The 6,420-nt window shown below is 45.2% G+C and overlaps 1 non-coding gene across 1 annotated transcript; it reads left to right on the top strand.

The window, feature by feature from the left end:
* The first annotated feature begins 1,833 nt into the window (after nucleotides 1-1,833).
* Nucleotides 1,834-1,907, top strand: Trnat-ugu (transfer RNA threonine (anticodon UGU)). Its single transcript has one exon. It is a non-coding gene; the product is annotated as a tRNA-Thr (tRNA).
* Nucleotides 1,908-6,420: the final 4,513 nt, after the last annotated feature.

Genomic DNA, 6,420 nt, shown 5'->3' with positions numbered 1-6,420 from the left:
CATGCGTTCCACTGACCCCAAACTACCGCCATTTGCGACTTCAGTAGCGTCACCGTCAGCTCACTGGGAGGGCAGGGTGGAAGTATGTCGTTCTCGGATAAAAGTTCGTTCTATATATATATGAAGACAGGAACTTGTTCTCGAAAGAACAGTTACTGTTGATGACCGTGCAGCTTTTCCCTGGAATAAATGATGACATTTACATCTACATCTACATCCATACTCCGCAAGCCACCTGACGGTGTGTGGCGGAGGGTACCCTGAGTCCGCAAGCCACCTGACGGTGTGTGGCGGAGGGTACCCTGAGTACCTCTATCGGTTCTCCTTTCTATTCCAGTCTCGTATTGTTCGTGGAAAGAAGGATTGTCTGTATGCTTCTGTGTGGGCTCTAATCTCTCTGATTATATCCTCATGGTCTCTTCGCGAGATATACGTAGGAGGGAGCAGTACACTGCTTGACTCCTCGGTGAAGGTATGTTCTCGAAACTTCAACAAAAGCCCGTACCGAGCTACTGAGCGTCTCTCCTGCAGAGTCTTCCACTGGAGTTTATCTATCATCTCCGTAACGCTTTCGCGATTACTAAATGATCCTGTAACGAAGCGCGCTGCTCTCCGTTGGATCTTCTCTATCTCTTCTATCAACCCTATCTGGTGCGGATCCCACACTGCTGAGCATTATTCAAGCAGTGGGCGAACAAGCGTACTGTAACCTACTTCCTTTGTTTTCGGACTGCATTTCCTTAGGATTCTTCCAATGAATCTCAGTCTGGCATCTGCTTTACCGACGATCAACTTTATATCATCATTCCATTTTAAATCACTCCTAATGCGTACTACCAGATAATTTATGGAATTAACTGCTTCCAGTTGTTGACCTGCTATTTTGTAGCTAAACGATAAGGGATCTATCTTTCTATGTATTCGCAGCACTTTACACTTGTCTACATTGAGATTCAATTGCCATTCCCTGCACCATGCGTCAATTCGCTGCAGATCCTCCTGCATTTCAGTACAATTTTCCATTGTTACAACCTCTCGATACACCACAGCATCATCTGCAAAAAGCCTCAGCGAACTTCCGATGTCATCCACCAGGTCATTTACGTATATTGTGAACAGCAACAGTCCCATGACACTCCCCTGTACCACACCTGAAATCACTCTTACTTCGGAAGACTTCTCTCCATTGAGAATCACATGCTGCGTTCTGTTATCTAGCAACTCCTCAATCCAATCACACAATTGGTCTGATAGTCCATATGATCTTACTTTGTTCATTAAACGACTGTGGGGAACTGTATCGAACGCCTCGCGGAAGTCAAGAAACACGGCATCTACCTGTGAACCCGTGTCTACGGCCATCTGAGTCTCGTGGATGAATAGCGCGAGCTGGGTTTCACACGACTGTCTTTTTCGAAACCCATGCTGACTCCTACACAGGAGATATCTAGTCTCCAGGAAAGTCATTATACTCGAACATAATACGTGTTCCAAAATTCTACAATTCAATGACGAACTGACAACTTCAGCTGCCGACAGGTGTTGTTGTTACACCTCGATGTGGACAGCTGAAAATTTGTGCTCCGACCGGGACTCGAATCCGGGACCTCCTGCTTACATGGCAAACCCTCTATCCATCTGAGCCACGGAGGACACAGATGAATAGTGCGACTGCAGGGACTTATCCCCTGCACGCTTCCCGTGAGACTCACATTCCCAACTGTCCACAATTCTACATATGTATTGTACCTTATAGACATTTGCCCACCCACTCATTACTCGGACGGGAAGCGTGCAGGGAATAAGTCCCTGCAGTCGCGCTATTCATCTGTGTCCTCGGTGGCTCAGATGGATAGAGCGTCTGCCATGTAAGCAGGAGGTCCCGGGTTCGAGTCCCGGTCGGGGCACACATTTTCAGCTGTCCACATCGAGGTACAACAACAACACCTGTCGGCAGCTGAGGTTGTCAGTTCGTCATCAAAGTTCGTTCTGCCTAGGTGTCAGTGACGGCCAGTTGAGGACCTGTAACCGACCTATCGGCGAGCCAGACACACTGGACACACACCTGGAGTTATGGTCTGAGCTGCGACTTGACAGGACGAGCACTGTCGTGGTTATTCCACGAAACCGGACTGCAAATTTGTACGTCAGTCCGGTGATTCCAGCTCTTTTGCTGCCATTCATGCACAGCATCCCAGGGGGTATTTTTCAATTGAATAACGCTCTCCCACAAAGCGCTGTGGTAATCAGCATGCTGTACAAAGTGTAGACATGTTGCCTTGACCTGCTCAATCACCAGATCTGTCTCCAATCGAGCACATATGGGACATGATCGGGCGACAACTATAGCGTCATCCACAAACAGCATTAACAGTTCCTGCACTGATCGACCAAGCGTAACATACAACATACTCCATCCCACAAAATGACTTCCGACACCTGTACAACACAAGACATGCACGTTTTTATGTTTGCGTTCAACATTCTGGTGGTTATACCGTGTACTAATATACCAGCAATTTAATTTGCAATGGCTTATCTCGTCGTTACATTAACCTTTGATCTTGCAATGTACGAGTATATTATCTAGACAAACTGTAAGGTGCCTCTTACGTGAGGAAGACATTTTTACAAGTTTCAATAAATTATTGTCTCTTATTGATGTATTCACGATAGTTAGGAAGTGCTGTAGTCCGTAGCCGGCCATGAGTCGGAGAGCATTTCCCACGCTGGGTGGCTAGGTGACGAAGCGACCATATGTCGCGTGTAGTGGGTGTGGGGTTCGGCGCTGGACCGTAGCAACAAGCGTCAGCCTGGGAAATATACATGACGGGATGACGGGAAAGTACCGTCATCTTGGCGCCAAAGTCACCGATTTTGTTTATTTATATTTAATAATTAAAGTCATTTATGACAACATGAATACTAGGAGGAGCCTCTGGATGTTTAAAGCTATTTATCATAATGTTGCCTCGTTAAAATTCATACCCGTTCATTAACAAATGCATGTCTTAGTAAGTACGAACTTGATCAGAAATCCACGAACTGTGACGAAACTAGTAAGAGATACGGACTGCGCGCCAAAGTCGGCAGTCGGCGTTACGAGCTCTTTCTGTCTTGTTCAATGGTAGCCATGCTCTCGGTTAGGAGTAGTTTGTGACATGAGTGTTTCGTTACTGATTTAATAGGATAAAAGTGATATTACGACATTCTGAATGTTAATTTCGAGTAAATAGATACCCCAAAGTTGATCGACAGCCATTTCAGATAATTAGCTTCCACCGACAGAGACATCCAATGCGCCAATGAAGAATCTGCACGGGACGACATTTACGAGAGCTGCACCGCGCACAGGTAGGAGGAAATCCGACGACACGACCCACCAAGGCGGATCAAGGAAGGTGGAAATGCACACCAGGTATACTGTACGACACATGTACCACCCTCTACGGACTCGCGGCTAAGCTCAGTAATAACAGTATCGGTTTAGAAGCGAGGAGATCTTTCAAAACGCAGTTCCTGAATTTCAGTACTCTACATTAATTATTTTTTGTTGCTGCGATTTGTTTCTGTCAGTGTAATTGAATGCGCCTTCTGGTTCATAAGCACGAAATAGAAAGCGCTCAACCAGTCCTTATCGGCTAGCTATAATGTCATTGTTATTAATGCTCTCTTTCGCTGCTACAGACTATTGCCCCCGTCTGGACGATACACTCGTGACAAATAAGTCTCATGATCGAAAGCGCTCCCAGTGGCATTTTCGCCGCGGCGTGAGGGTCAAAGGCTGCTAAAGGATATCGGGGCAGATCATTAAAAGTCTGCAGTACCCAGTATTTCTCTCGTTCACCCGATTACGCTCGCAGAAAAGAAAAAGAAATTATTCGCGTCAGGCGCTGTGGCGGTATTGCATTTCGCACCTGAACACGCTGCCCGTTACCGGGCCGGCTGTTTATCGGTCGCCGCATTTACAGAACGAGAAAGTCGCCGCCGTTATTGTTCCGTCACGTTCAGCGCTAAACATGCCGTTTTCATCAGCGGAACAAAAGTTCGCATCCCGTAATTAGCTGTCTGGGCAGAGGGCGCGCGCGGCTGACAGATACAGCACCCACCGCCGCCGGCCGCTGGTGTTATTCCGTCGACAGGCGAGGATGCCAGTCCCAAACACGGGACGCATTCCACCCCCCCTCCCCCCCACCAAAAAAAAAAGGGTGGTAACGCCGCTCACATTATCTCTCCTGACATTAATTTCCACCTGCGGCCCGACAGTTTGCTGAACGATGGGTGCCAGAGCTTGAAGAGCTATCGCATAATTAATTTGCTGGCGTTGTGAATTCCGAGAGCTGCGAACGTGTACGCGGCTCTGAATGTCAGTCCATTTCCCTTTTGCGAGGTCACCAGTTTGAATTATTTTTGATAATCAGGAGGTATGCAAATTACTGGAGTGTCAGCTGCCGTCACGAACAGCGCGTATCGAATCTGTGCGTGCTGGTAGCAAGAAGCAAACACAAACTCTGTTACCCGAAGAGAGACACATGGTGTTATGTGGATTTCCTTTTTAGTTGGTTGTACAGGGTATTTCAGAAAGACGACCTGATTTCTAAACTCAACATCTATTGAAAAGAACATACTATAAACATGGGATTCATTGGAAAATACTCGAAAAATCTTAAAGTTCAAGCTGTTGTTGTTGTTGTTGTGGTCTTCAGTCCTGAGACTGGTTTCATGCAACTCTCCATGCTACTCTATCCTGCGCATCTCCCAGTACCTGCTGCAACCTACATCCTTCTGAATCTGCTTGGTGTATTCATCTCTTGGTCTCCCTCTACGATTTTTACCCTCAACGCTGCCCTCCAATACTAAATTGGTGATCCCTTGATGCCTCAGAACGAACATGTCCTACCAACCGATCCCTTCTTCTAGTCAAGTTGTGCCATAAACTTCTCATCTCCGCAATCCTATTCAACACCTCCTCATTAGTTATGTGATCTACACATCTAATCTTCAGCACTCTTCTGTAGCACCACATTTCGAAAGCTTCTATTCTCTTCTTGTCTAACTATTTATCGTCAATGTTTCACTTCCATACATGGCTACACTCCATACAAATACTTTCAGAAACGACTTCCTGACACTTAAATCTATACTCGATGTTAACAAATTTCTCTTCTTCAGAAACGGTTTCCTTGCCATTGCCAGTCTACATTTTATATCCTCTCTGCTTCGACCATCATCAGTTATTTTGCTCCCCAAACAGCAAAACTCCTTTACTACTTTAAGTGTCTCATTTACTAATCTAATTCCCTCAGCATCACCCGACTTAATTCGACTACATTCCATTATCCTCGTTTTGCTTTTGTTGATGTTCACCTTATATCCTCCCTTTAAGACACTATCCATTCCGTTCAACTGCTCTTCCAAGTCCTTTGCTGTCTCTGACAGAATTACAATTTCATCGGCGAACCTCAAAGTTTTTATTTCTTCTCCATGGATTTTAAGCTATGCTATTACAAATGCTCTATGTGTCTACTGCCAGCAGCACCAATAAGATCTAGACAATAGCTAAATTAGTCATAAGCTTTACACAGTGTATCTGCTTTCACAAAAGTTATGGCGGCTGTTATTCTGTTCTTCACTTCTTCTGTGCCACGATGGGCTGCTGAATACAATTTCTTTCACGTATCTCCATAAGAAAAAACAGCATAGTGTCATGCCTGGCGATCTTGGAGACCAAGAAAGCACCGCAGTGTGTCGGGGTCCCATGCGCCCTATCCAGCGTCGAGGCAGAGTGTCATTGCGAAACTGACGTACATTACTGTGCCGGTGCGGTGGTTCTCCATCCCGTTGGAAAGTGGAAGTTACTGGAGACCTCTTGAAGTTATGGAAAAAGCATTTCCAGGTATCTCAACGCTGGATAAATGCACGGGAGCCCAAAACACTGTCCTGTATTCTTGGCCTCCAAACTCGCCACACATGACCCAAGGGGAATTTTTCTTGTGTGGATATTTAAAGCAAAGTGTTTTCATCTTCCCTCGTGACATAGAATCAGTGAAGAACACAAAAACAGCCGCCATAACTTCTGTAAAATTAGATAAATTGTGTAAAGTTTAAGACGAATTTAGATATCTTCTAGATGTTGCTCGTGCTCCTGCTGGTGGAGGAGTAGAGCACTTGTAGTATCACAGCTAAAACTTTAAGATTTTGTGAGTATTTTACAATCCATCTCATGTTTTTAGTATGTTCTTATCAGTAAATATGGAGTTTTGAAATCAGGTCCTACTTTTTTAAACATCCTGTCCTTCACTGTGTGAGCTTCGTTATTACGTTACAATCTTCATTTCATTTTCACGTTGTTCCAAGCTTGTTACTTTACAGTTTTACTGACGGACTTGTTGCAAGAAAACTGGTAACTCTTGTCTATGG

This window comes from Schistocerca serialis, chromosome 7, assembly GCF_023864345.2.
Source record: "Schistocerca serialis cubense isolate TAMUIC-IGC-003099 chromosome 7, iqSchSeri2.2, whole genome shotgun sequence".
In the NCBI taxonomy this organism is placed as follows: domain Eukaryota; kingdom Metazoa; phylum Arthropoda; class Insecta; order Orthoptera; family Acrididae; genus Schistocerca; species Schistocerca serialis.
The sequence above is the reverse complement of the archived record's forward strand: the minus strand, read 5'-3'. Positions and strand labels throughout refer to the sequence as shown.